Below are 13741 nucleotides of genomic sequence, written 5' to 3'. Positions count from 1 at the left end.
GAATTGAGTCTCTGCAGGATAACAGGGTAGAACAGTAGCAGAAAGATCGCTCCAAGTACAGGGCCCACGTGGCTGGGAAGGAAGCCAGGCTGTGAGAAAAGAATTCAAGCCACAGGCAGACCTACCTACAAAAATCTGTGCACCTACAAGAAGGGCAGAAGGATTGATTTAGATGAGGAATGCAGCTCTGTTCTACTTAAATTTCATGCTCCCCAGCCAAGCTTCAAAATCCCAGCACAAAAAAAAAAAATAAAGGAGAAAGAACCCATAAAAAAGTAGGAACAACCCAACTAGCCAGTTGTAAAAAAACGTTGGCATTGTTTGGCCAGCAGGAACACCAGCTCTAAACAACTTGGAAATATATATTGCTTTCCATATGTTCCAGTACTCCCACGTTCATGGAAATGTGGCACTGCTGCCACTGGAAATTAGGACTGTGCCAGCAGCGTGTCACAGTGTGCTGAGGATCCAGAAGCAAGCCGAGGGAAGATGACCCTTTAAGAAGCTCTCTTTCTCCAGGCTTTGCTGGAAGCATTTTGGAATCCTCACTGGCAGTTTGAGAGGAGGGAGGGAAAGCAGTCTGGAGCTCCTACAGCTGCCCTGACACGACAGCCATGTGCCCTCTGGTAGCAAAAACCACCGGTCCTGAAAAAAGGTTTTAATAGTGTGGCTCCAAGTATTCCTTACTCGAGGTGGGAATGTATCAAAACTATTTCTGAGATGCAGCATTAACACCAGTTTACAGCAACAAGGCAAGCAAAGTGTCACCCAGCCCAGACACAAAGCCCAGCTTCAAATGCTGCAGGGATTATAGAGAACAATTTGTAGCAGATGTCCTAATGACAGATCCAGCTAAGGGAATCCTGTGCCTGCTCCAGGCAGGATCAGTAGCACAGGGAACATTCCAGACCCTACAGAACAGGTGAAACCTCCAAAGGTCTCAGCGGAAGCATAATCCAAGAAAGGAATGTGGGACAAACCCAGTACAGGTGCACTGAATCTTTGTATCACTACACTTAACAGCCAAGTAACTGTGTGACATAGTCCTAATGCTCTGTATGTCAATAATCCTTTATTATTGCTGTACCTTTTTTGTCCAACTTCATGCAAGAAAAGCAAGTAAAAGAAAATTCCTATAGTTATTCTATGCAAACAATGTGATGAAATAAAAAAGCTATTTAGGAAAAAAAAAAAGCACACCTTTGAAGTATCAGGTTTTAGATTTGAGGTCATTTTGGTAGATAAGCAAGGAAAAGAGGTACATGACTTCATTGTGAGGCTGCAAAGAGACTCACTGACACAAGCTCCAAATAAATGCATAGGTTACTCACCATATTTAGGGAAGGTGTCTGCCTCTGTGCTGCTGGGTTAGGACATACTAGTCTCAAATAGAGGCTCTCTGAATCAAATGAGAACTAAGTGGTTTGGAGGCCAAAGTATATGTGTGTATTTATATATATCTCAAGGTTTAACCTACACCCCAGGCTTAGGGAAACCCCTTTCTTAAAGTCATTCTACCATTGAGAGCATATTTATCTCTCTCAAACAAACACAGCCCACACAGATCTACTTGAAAGCACTGCTTGTAAGAGACCACAGAGGATTCCCTCTCGTTCCTCAGCTCACCATGGAACGGTGACACAACGTCCCGCCCACGCCCCAGCCCGAGCTGCGCGGTGGGAACAGCAGTGCTCTAAGCACGGTGGAAAAGCTGCATCAACCCAAAAGGTAGAGAACACAAATATCAATCCAGAAGCAGAATAATTTACTGTAAGGGGCAAGTAGGTCAGGGACCCATTTCTAGGAATGCTTTTTGATTTGAGTTTATTCTAAAGGTTTCCCTTGCACAATCAGCGCTCGGTTTGAGCGGCTCCAGCCTCCTCATCGACAGTGACATTCAGCTCTGCCCCGACCAGAAACACTCCAACATCAGATCTGATTTTCGTTCTGAGGAAGAGGGCACAGAGAGGTGAAGCTGCAGAAACGTCGCCCCTTCACCCGCACAAGAAGTGATGCAGCAGTTTCAAGAGCATGCTGTTCATTTCAGGCTACAGGCCACTGCTCACAGGAGTTGATTAATCAAGTTTCACAGCTGATAAAAATTAACATTAGCATGCTGTCACCTAAAAATGAAAGATTCATGACAGGCAAGTTCAGAAAAACGTTCATCTCTAAGCCTGACTCTGGTATCAGTTTCAGTTTTGACGACAACAAAACCTGCGCAGTTCTGCATCAAGGAGTAAAAACGACTGAGATTTTTAGGAGATTCCTGTTGTCTTCTGGGTTGGAAATACTAGTGATCTAACTGCCCTGGGAGCATTCTCCTCCTCCCAGCAGAGATAATACAGCTGCTCAGTAGAGCAGGGTGGACCTTTTTCTGTCAAAGCATTCACACTCAGCTTCTCACATGCACACAGAGAGCAATCATTTGCAAATCCGTGTTCAATTCACTGCAGTTTTGTTAAAACAAAATTATTCTGGAGACATTTGCAATTATAACAGAGGAAACAATAGGCCAGGGTCAGGATGTGGGAGACCAAGGTCTAATTCTTTACCCTGCCTTTCCCTGAAGGGGCGTTTGCACCTCCTGGACAAATGTTTTAGCTGCTGGAGTTGCAGGGTGATTTCTCCAGTCTTTTGCAATAGTAGTCATCCACTACATATGAAGTATTTACTGTTACTTTGTTGGAGAAAACGTCCATGACTTCAGTTTGATGGTTCAGACATCTACCAACAGAGTTCAGATTTACAGGCTGCCCAGTTAAAATAAATTTTTAAAAAGGCCCCCATGGCACCAGCATCTTCCACTCCTCAGAACAGTGTCCAGTGAACACTCAGCTGCACCTCAGTCACTTTTCCTTACCCTGATCTCTAGTATAATTTTATCTAAGCATTTATAAAAAGCAGAACAGCCTCCACAGGGGAGGTTTGAAACTCACCACCACCAGCCCAGCAGCAAACTGCTGGAGCACTGTCTGGGAGGTGACACAGACTCAAATCCTTCCAGCAGCAAAGGAAATCAAAGCCCAAAGACACACCTCTGAGGAGAAACACTGTTCCCACTAGATGACTGAGAAGAGAATAGCATTAAATCTTACTCAGCAATGCATTCACACAGAGTAGAGCAAATTCAGCCTTCCATGTTTTTGGCTTTCACTGGACTCAAACACAGGTTCTGACTTTCGGCTGACCAATATGCTTAATTTCTGTGGGACTGGAAATAGTTCAGGGGGTGGTTGCTGTTGTCATTTTGTCATCATCTGTCAGCTCTACAATGATGGGGCTAAATTAAAACCTTCCCTGTGTGCAGTTCCTGGTTTTAATTTCCATCACCTGTTCAACTGACCCACTGTGGTTTCCACCAAGAAGGCCAGGAATAGTCAGTGCTCTCCTCATGGAGGATGAGGCAAAGCCAGGTGCCTTCTTCCCTGGAAGTCTGTGTGCCATCCCAGGAGTCAAGAGAGAGGATGGAAACATGGGTTCTTCCCTTCCTGTTAACAGCAGCTTCACAGCCAGCCTGACTTATAAACAATTACAGTGTTTCTTTCTTAACTTCTCCAAATATCGGTGATACAAAACATTGACATTTTCATCACAGCAAAGCAGGCACAACCAAATGTTTTGTGGAGGCAGAGAAAAGCAGTCAATGGAAAAATCGAAGGGGGAACCCCTTCTCTTAAACCTCCAGTGGAAAATTGTGGGGGTACAGCAGAAATCACATGCACCTTTTTACCTGACCTCCCCATTCCCCTTGTTCAGAAGAGGAAAATCCCTTTGGCTACTCCACAAACAACTGAATAATAAAAATTTTGTTGTTTCTTAGGCATAGCCAAGCCACTTATCTAGAGAAAGGCCATGCTGGATGGCTGCCATTCAGACTATTTTATTGTCCACTGAAGAACTGCTTGTTTAGGGGCTTTCCATGGGGGAAAAATAAGGAAATGGGTTAGAGAAAATTTAATATAATGCAAGGACAACAGCTTAAAGTACCGGATCCTTGGTGACTTCTAAAGGGCTTAATTGCCATGTAAGTATTATTCAGGAGAGAAAAGACCACACTACAAGGAAGGAAAGAGACTGGGGGGGGAGGGGGAAAATACAGTTTCAGAAGTGCTCAAAACAGTTTGGGACTCCAATACTCTGGAGAGGAAGCTGAAAACAGATTTGTTGTCCAGAAATTTTCTGAGATTTGGGTTTAATTTATACTTTGATTAGGGCATTCACTCCGCAGCAAGGCAGCCTGCTGCTCTCCACACAGGTGTTACTCCCTGGCTGTGTGCAGCTGCCCTCCTCTCTTTCGTGCATAAATGAGAACTGCTCCCACACTCTTTGGTTTGTCTCAAGCTGAAATACTCTCCTCTGCTTCACTCAGAAACAGGTTGGCTGCTATATTTCCTAAACAAGTTCCCATGTCCCAGGTCAATGAGACTGCCAGTCTCAGCTGTCATGTTTTTGAGGCAAACTAAAGACTTAAAAGTGAGGGTACCTCTATTTGCATTTCAAACAGAATTAAAACACACTTTTGTGCTCACAGAAGGAGTGACTTTCTGAGGGAGGAAGATGCTGCCCCCTAGTTCTACCCTAAATTTTAGTGAACTGCTTTCATTTTAGCTTGGACTTCCAAAGATTTTGCCTGAGATGTATTAAAAGTCAAGGCACTTCCCACTCATTTTGTTCCTGCTCCCTGTGTGGCTTTAGCGCTTAGCTGTGAGTGGAAGACCACCCACAACAAATTCTCCTTTCCTTATGGAAAAATTGGAAATGCCATAGCTCCTTTATGAGATCTTAGATGGCAATTCAATGAATATTTTTACTCATACACACACTTATGGTATTTGACTGGATTTCCCTGAAGATGTTCATGAAGTTGATACGATAGCAAGCATGAAAAAAGGTTTTACAGCAGTAAGTTCCAGCAGAACATCACTTCCATCACATTTGTCAATTCTATAAACTTCAAGCACACAGCTTAGTACCAAGGAAGTTTGACTACAAACCCATTTTTCTGGGCAATAAGACCACCTTGTTCCCCAGGTTTCTACCACTGGTTTCCACCCACTGGTTTCCACCACTACATTTTTGACTGAAACACTGAAGTGTTTAACTCCCGGTCCAAACTGGAATTAAACCTGATTTTAAGTAATGTCTGAACCCTCCAAGAAAGTGTTTCTGCACTGACTCCAGAAAGATTTCTTTCCTACCCATACGTATTTTCACCTGCTTGCCAATTAACGAGAAAATCAACCCTAAAGCTTTACTAAATTTACTACTCCCTACGTCAGTGAAATCTTAAAGCAGCATTTAGTGGTTTGACAGAAAAGTGACCTTTACCTCATGGAGACAGGGTATTTTTGGATGAGGCAAAGCATTTTCACCCAGGTTCAGTGACTGGCACAAACTTCAAGCTGCAGACACTTTTCTGCCTTGGCTGTTTCTTGGCTGAGCTACAAAAAATAAAATCAGACACAAAGCCCTGAGGACTTACAGAGAATTTTCTCAACAGGATGATCTACCACAAAACTGAGTTCCTGCTCTGTGATTTTCTTCTCTGCAGCAAGGAGTGCAGTGAGCTCCTGTGTTCCCCTGGAACAGAGGACAGCTCCACAGAAAGGGCCAAGAATGGAACAAGATGATACCCAACAACATGAAACACTATTGCACAGAAAAGCCTCTGCCTTGGACAGTAAAGCTTTGTCAGCTCCCACCACTGTTATAGGTTGTACCTTGTCAACTGGGCACAGGAGCTACACGAGTCTGGGTTAAAAATGAAAGGAAAAGGGGAGTAATGTAAGCAAGGAAGAAAAGAAGGAATTCTGCTGTACCCCGTGAGAGCTGGTGTTTGCCATCAGCACAGGGGGCTGAATAGAAGATGCCTTCACCTGGGTTTGCAGCTGACCAAAAGGGCAAAGGAGAATGAAGGCATCCCACGGGAGGTATCCTGGTTATTGGCGGACAGGAGGAAAGGCACTTTCGAGGAGAGGAAGGTGACACGCCTGTGACATTTCAGATGAGAATTGCACTCTTTGCCAGCTTCTCTGGAGGATCTGATGACCTTTTCACAAACACAAGTGTTCATCATAACAATGAACCAGAAGCTGTTCCCCACCACCATAAAGCATTTGAATCTAATTTTACCTTTTTGTGAAATCGAGAGTAATATCTGCTCACAACTGTGCTATATTGTTGTCCAAGTGTGTGGTAAAGCTAATAATCACACCAGAGAAAGCTCTCCTGTTGTTACAAGCCAGATCCAAATATTTCTAGGGTAGTTCTCCATCATATAAGATGCAGACACAATCAAATTTATGAAGGCAAAACCTCCTATACATTGTCCCGAAGCAAATAGCCTCAGAGCTGTTTCCTGTTACCAAAAGAAAGGACTATAAAAGTGAAGGAACTCCTGATCTTAGGCTGCTATTTCCACCTCACATGACCTTAATTTTATGGAAACTGCACCCTTGCGTTATTTAGATTTTACTCATAAAACATAGACAGAGGCTGTGTATAGGCATTGGGGAACAATCAAGAAAAATGTAAAAGTTCTTTGAACAGCAAAGAAAAAAGTTGTTAAAATGATTAATTTTTATAAATGATGTCAGGAAAAGCCATTTGCTGTAGCAGAGATAAGGTCCTTTTTCTTTCTTTTACTTTTTCCTTTAAAAAGAAAAAGAAAAAAATGAAAAAAGATAAGTTCTTGGAGCACTAGGATGCTGTAGCAGACAGTTTTACATCTCTTATGTACTTGCCCAGCAATTACAACCTAGAAAAGACATTAAACACTGAGGATTATTTTATAAAGGAGGGATATATATCCACCTATTAATTATAACCCTACTCGAAATTTTGCAGTACTTCTCTCTGCATCCTACTTTGAAGGAAGCTTTAAACCACAGCAGAGTGCCAAGGAGTTTGATAAATATCCCATTACTACCTTTAGGTCTTCCAAATGTTGGTAAGTATTCAAGTTGACTTCAACCTAATCTCCTAAAAAAGCACTTTCAGCATTTGCAAAGTGAAGGTGGACATTGAAGAGGAATTATTCATGAGAGGATTATTCAGATGAGACATCCTACCACAGGAGAAAAATAGTAATGGTCATAGAAATAAATATTGAAAAAAATTATATTAGCAGTTCACAGTTTGATCAAAGTGTCGAGGTGGCATTAATTGGCTCTGTAGAGATCTCACTACATACATCAGGCAATTTAGGGCATTGGTACAGGGTTCTGAGTCTTTAGCATTAAATACCTTTGAAGACACAAAGCCAAAAGGATTTTGGGGGTTGATAGATGGAGTTGTCTGCGTCCTCCCATTCAGCACAGACACTTCTGTTAGGAAACGATGCCTCCTGAAGTCCCCAGTTCGGAGCAAGGCCCCTTCCAAGCATTCTTCCTAAGGAAATCCCCTCACCTTCAGCTAAGAGTGGTTTTTCAGCTGTTCTTTTACTTACAGCATTAGTCAAAGGCTATGGGAAATCGTACATCTTTGTGGCTTTTATTAACTTGTTTCCTTTACAGCAATGTGCTGCAAAACCAGCAGTGAGACTCTTTCTAAACTCCAGTGTTACTGTGGTGCTTTCAGCAACCCCATGGTCCTTTTCAGTGCTCAATAGCCACCACATCTCAGTATATAACCACAGACCTCCAGATCTAAACATTAAAGACATTGATACAAAAATTGCCTTTAAATGGGGCCTTCTGTGGTTTTGGGGTTTGGTTTGTTGTAGCCTGTAGAAGCTCTCAGGTGAACTCTGAAAATAAGGAAGGAAATCCAGAGCTGAAAGAGGGTGCAAAGGAAGCGCTCAGGGGATAGACCTGGATTACCTGGAGACCCCTGCAGAGATGAGCAGGCAGGACCAAAGCCTACTTCAAATTGCAACCTCCATGTCCTGGGTGCACACCCACAGATTTGGGAATTCACAAAAACTCCAGCACGACGGAGAGCTGCAGCAGTCACTTCAGACAAAAGAAAGTGCCAGATGGATTCAGGAGACTGTAGCTTAAAGCACCAGGGCTAAACCAACAGCAACATAGAGGCGAGGGCAGTCAGATGTATAATGAAAGAAGAAAATTGAAAGCAACCTTCTATGGCCAAAATAAACAGTTTTAAAGCAATTGAATTTTGAATCCACAATGAAAATACAGACACACACACACAAAAGAAGAGCTTGAATCAAGTTGTGCTTCTTGCTGAACCAATCTTAATATTCATTGCTGGAAGCACAAACTAGTATGGTTTGAGGGGGGTTTTTTTTGTTATTTATGTACAGAACTTGATACACAACTGCTTTTCAGTTAGAGGTTGGTTTTGATCTACTAAACTTCTAAACTGCTCACTTGTTACTGGAATTACCATTAATCCCCAATTTCATAAACAACCAGCAGCAACACTGCTTGCTTACCCTCCAACTCCCCCAAACCTTTCTCTGTTTTAAGCTACAACCTACGCAATGGAACAGGGTTCTATTTTAGCAATAATACAATTTTATAGTTGGAATCCCCTTCAGTTTGAAGCAAACAGCAGCAGTGACTCATCACAAGGCATTGAAAGAAAGGGGATTTCCTCCTGAAGTAAAGCACCAATGAACATCACAGCAAACAAAAATCAGCTAAGATGACAGCAAAGAGGGAGCCCAAGGATTCACCAGGGAGGTGATATGATTACAGAAAAAAGAGCCATGGCTCTTATTTCAGCAAAAGGCTCATGATTCAAACTGGATTTTTCATTCTAAAAGCAAAACTAGACGAGAGACCGAAATGTGAGGCTTGGCTCTGAAACCCAGCTGAGCCAAGGCAGGGCTGCTTTCATCAGCCAGCAGTGGGTTTGCAATTTGCTATTCATTCTAGATTCTGACAGGGACAGAACCATCATACACACTGCCTACTGTATTGTCCCTGCCACAGAACCAGGTTTTGGTTTAACTGTTGCACAAGACAGTAGAGAAATGTGTTATCAAGCAGCAAGCCCCTCCCCAATACCTGGGCTCCCTCCATGAGTCAGTGCAAAGCCCTCTACTGTTTTCAGTAAATCTGAAGATCATTTTTGCAATTACTGTTTCTAGTAAGGACAAACTCCCCCGCAGAGCGAAAGCAGGAGGGTGGTTACACACTCCGTGGGTTGTTTCATACGTAGGCTGTACATAGGAAGGGGACGCCTCCTGCCTCGAATACAAATGCCAGCAACTGGGATTTTTAGTAACTGGGATTTTTAGTAACTGGGATTGCCCAGTGCATGAGGGTCTCACAGAACACTGGCACACCGGTAAGTCTGCAGTGGCATCATGTTACTGAGGGGAAGCTCAGCAGGCAGAGCCTAAAGCTGGGGTGGTTGTGCCACTGAACCACGGTGCTGCCTCAAAGTCACACCATCAGTCCGCTTCCACCCAGGGGCCATATAAAAACTGCACAGCTGGATGGTCCTGCAGTCCCCCAACAAAAGGTGGTACTGCTGACTGAGGAGAGCAGCTTTCGGTATCATCTCTGTACTGGGTTTGGCTACAGAAGTTCTACTTTGCTACAGAGAGATGGGAACAGGAGGCAACACCAGCACCTGCCTCTGCCCGTGTTATCAGCACGAAAACGAAACACCACAAAACTGAGCAGCAAGTCAAATATGTCACCTCCAAATGCCAGGCATAGAAAGCAAGAGGTAAGGAGGCAGTATGCATATGCATTAATTAAAAGGAAAGCAACATGAGAGGGTATCAAACAGCTTTGTTTCTCCACAGCGGCTGCTGGAAGAGAACTGGCCAACACTTCATCACTCTTGTTTGTGTAATCTTAGTGACTTTATAAATTAGAAGAGGTCAAACTCACCTCTTTGTAAAACTGTTATTCTTTCATATTGGAAGGTTTTTTAATAGAACAGGTCCTCTGGATTAACTTCTAGATTCAGGGATTAGAGACCCCTTTTTACTTTTCCCAGGCTCAGGTGGCCCAGCGCTTGCATCTAGACAAGAGACATGGAAACAAGGAAAACTATCAGTGGAATTAGGGACATCAGTTAAAGGATGGGGAAATATTGACTTAAGTTCTCCAAATACCCAGTTTTGAACAGAAAAAAAAAATTGTTTGAGCTTTTTTTCCCTTCCAGTTTTTCCTCAGAACAGCAAAACTTTACCGAGCAGGACAATGACCCATGTACCGAGTTTATCTAAATTGTGGCAGCTGCAACTGATCCACAACATTCCTATTTCTGAATGTTTCCCTCTAAGGTGAATTAACATATTTATTTTTAAAAGTTAAATTTTATTTCTAGATAATACCATATGTATATCCACACACAGGGTGAAGTGTGTAACACCTCAGTGGATAAAGAAGGAACAATTTCAACAATGAGAAAGTATATCTCTATAGCTTATTTTTAACTTCAGGCAAGTGCAGAGATTTAAGTGTATCCTGTGTGGAGCATTTGGCAACTTTTTTGCCCAACAATCCTATTTCTTCCTCAAAAAAAAGTTATAGACGATTCTATGAAACTTCCCACAAGGTGTCACTAGAGATGCACCAGCCAAAACACTCCTCAAACACCCTCCCCTACAGATGCTTCCCCTTCCTACGAAGCATGTTGAAAACACGAACGGAATGAGTTAATGCCTGAGCAGGAGCATCCTAGTGCAGCGCTTGCCTTTGAGTGTGCTAAGCAATAATTTGAACGGTAAAAGAACCGAGTACACACAGATCAGTGGGAAATGCAAACGACTTTAGGCATCAACATTTAATGGACTAGCTCGAAAAACTGGTAATGGGTTTTACAAAGTAGATGTGCTGCCCCCCTTTTCAGACTACTAATACAGAAAAAGGAACAAAATCAACCATCAGCTCTGCCTCAGCTCCATGCTAATACCAGGAAGGATGTTTTGTGTCATTTTGGTTTGACCACTCACGGTTTTATACCCACCTTTCACACCCGTCCCTAAGAGACACACGGATGTTTTGCAAATATCTGTTATCAAATATAATGGTGTGGTTATTGCTTAAGGCCCTTTCTATTGAACACAGCATGAATTCAAAACTACTATGTTGGATTAAACAAAATACCTCACAAACTACCTCACATATTTCCCTTTCTTGAAAAAAATAATGTATAACTTAAAGGTTAATTAACATTTGAAAACCATGCTTAACACAGAAATCACATTCAAGTGACTAATTTCTCATATTCTCTGAAAACTCAGTGTGATTCACAGCCTTAGAAGATGACATATTTACTCCCAGGTGAGCAGTGCAGAGGCACATCACTGCCCCAGTGCTCACCTGCTCCAAAAACTCAGGTGCACCAGGTGTAATGACTGCCCTTGGCTGTTGCCCTGCAGCCAGTGCTGCAGAAATGAGTCAACTCACCCCTATGATACACGTCAGCTTCCAAAGAATTCCCTGCGTGATGCCAGCAGCCGAGTCCTTCCTGTGATCCACAGGACTGACCTAACTTGATTCACTTTTAGCTGTTGGGCACTGGCCCTTATTTGAAAGAACCCCTTGAATAACCCCATTCCCCTTTATTTCATCATAAGGCTTTTTGTATTTTATGCAGAGGTAACTTCTCAACAGCTCACATGTCAGACGTGAGTGAACCAGACACCAACAACTGCAGCGCAGCCTCCAGGAACAAAAATTCCAGGAGCATTTGGCATCTCTAAAAGGCATTAAAACCCAGGAAGGAATAAGATGGGTACTGCAAAAGCAGCAGAAGCAAAACAGCATTGCCCATAACCACTGGAATAAGCAACTGTGACAAACTGAAGTATCGCTGCTTTCCGAGAACATCTGACCCAAATCCATACCAAAACAAACTGGTCAAACTAAAAGTTCCCTTACTGCTGGCTGTGTTTTGGATCCTCTTCACAGCTGCTGAATTGATTACTTAGATAATGGATTAATTAATTCAGTTAATTGAAAAAATGGATATATTTTTCTCTTTAATCTCAAAACTCTGTGAGGTTACTTTGGAAATGAAAATACCACATGCTAAAAAAAGTAATATTTCTTTAGTATGCTCCTCCAAAAAAAAAAGAAAACCAGTGTTTGCCTTGTATTTCACATGATTATCAACTATTTCCATTCAAAACAGATGATTACTATAAACTCAGCAAGTTCAGGTGACTTTGCAAACAAACCAACCACTTTTGTGGCTATGGCCTTCTGAGCTCCTCCCACTCATTAGAAAAGTGGGTTTATTCCACTGCAGACTTCATGAACACACATCAATAACTCGTAAAAAAACTTTAGTATTTCATGAGCACAGAGCAAATTTATGACAAAGGATTCTTATGCTCCATTTCCATGCTTCAGTTCAAATAATAATTTGTTGATTTGTCCTTGTATTTGTGAAGCTTTCACTTACATCACTATGGCAAGGCTTGTATTTTACAGCTGATCCTGACAGGTTGTTAATCTTGTTTCCCTGTACAAGGCTATTTCTTGCTTTCTTTAAACTTCAATAGCAATGTTCTTTCACTCCCTTTGAGATTTTAGAGGGTTTTTTTTCTGGTGCATAAAATGTTTAAATGAGTATCTGTGAAGACTATAATAAAAACAGATCATTTTTTGAGAACCTTTACATTTTTGAGTTCACCATTTAGGAACTAAGATTTCTTCTGACTGCTAATAAATAACCCTTTATTTTCTCCCCATTTCTCCTTTGGCTTCCCTCCACTATATCACCAGATTTGGGAAGCAGGATGCCTACAGCTATGGGCCTTTTAGCACACTCTGGGGAGTCTGGAAATGAGTTGTCTGCAGGATTTCAGAGAGCCTTGATCTCTATTTTTTTCTTTTTTTTTAATGTAGGTCCATTTACTAATTTCTGTTTCAAATGCTCAGCTTCAAAACCAAAATAGACCTAAGTGTGGTATTTGTTTATTTTGGAAAATAGAAGTTTTGGAAAGCAAATGGGATGAATTTTAGATGAAAACTTAAAACATCTAAGGAAAGACTCAAAAAAACCCAAAACAACAAAACCAAGTTCCATTAGATTGTTTATACTGTTGATCCTTGGTCACTCATGAGCTCCAGCTCCTTAGCTCAGGTTTTCATTCTCTCACTGTGTGAGGCCATGGCCAAGTCCAATGGACCTCACACTGCACCCTCTCTCCTATCAGAGCAGATCCATTCCCTTTCCTGCCAGTAACATTCTCTTTCTGCAGGGAAAAACATCATTTTAAAAGTTCCAAGAGCAGATTTCAATGTTTAAGCCGATAAAATCAGAAAAGTGTAGCCTTTCAACCTCAGTATCCCCCAAAACACATCATGGCTATAGCACCTTTGTGAGCTTTGTGAGCAGTATCCCAGAAAACAGCACAGAAACACCAAAGATGAAAATACGGAAATCCTGCAAGAAATTCCTTGTCACATGCAGCTCCCACTGGGAACTGAAGAGACCCAGTGTTTATTAGCACTGTCAGAGGAAAAGAGCTGTGTAACCAGTGCTTTCCAAAGCACCAGCTCACAAAGAAAAAAAAATTAAACAATCCAGCACCTCTCTCTTTGTTTCTTCGTAGTGCTAATTCTAGGGAAAGAGGAACTCTTAGCAAACCCTTACCAAACCCTCCCATCAAATACGTGCTTCCAGAAGCCTGCAGTATAACAATTCTCCTCCGAGTGCCGGGAAGAGCACAGATTTTCCTGTGCAGCAACGATGCCACCTACAGTCTGAGCGAGGCCACAACAACGCACCGAGCTGCAGAGGGCTAAGAGATTTTCTCAGGTGTTTTCGCCCCAAATCTGCTCTTCAAAATTCAAAT

At 42.2% G+C, this 13741-nt stretch overlaps 1 protein-coding gene across 1 annotated transcript in view; it reads right to left on the bottom strand.

Annotated features, from left to right (window-relative positions):
* Positions 1-13741, bottom strand: part of TNIP3 (TNFAIP3 interacting protein 3) — a 58237-nt gene that overhangs the window by 39232 nt on the left and 5264 nt on the right. Inside the window, exon 2 of the mRNA XM_032684969.1 lies at positions 9816-9948. The gene's annotated coding sequence lies outside the window, so the exon portion shown is untranslated. The remainder of the gene's footprint in view (positions 1-9815; positions 9949-13741) is intronic.

Source organism: Chiroxiphia lanceolata, chromosome 4 (assembly GCF_009829145.1).
Source record: "Chiroxiphia lanceolata isolate bChiLan1 chromosome 4, bChiLan1.pri, whole genome shotgun sequence".
In the NCBI taxonomy this organism is placed as follows: Eukaryota; Metazoa; Chordata; class Aves; order Passeriformes; family Pipridae; genus Chiroxiphia; species Chiroxiphia lanceolata.
Note: the sequence above shows the minus strand (reverse complement) of the source record. Positions and strands in the feature narration are given on the sequence as shown.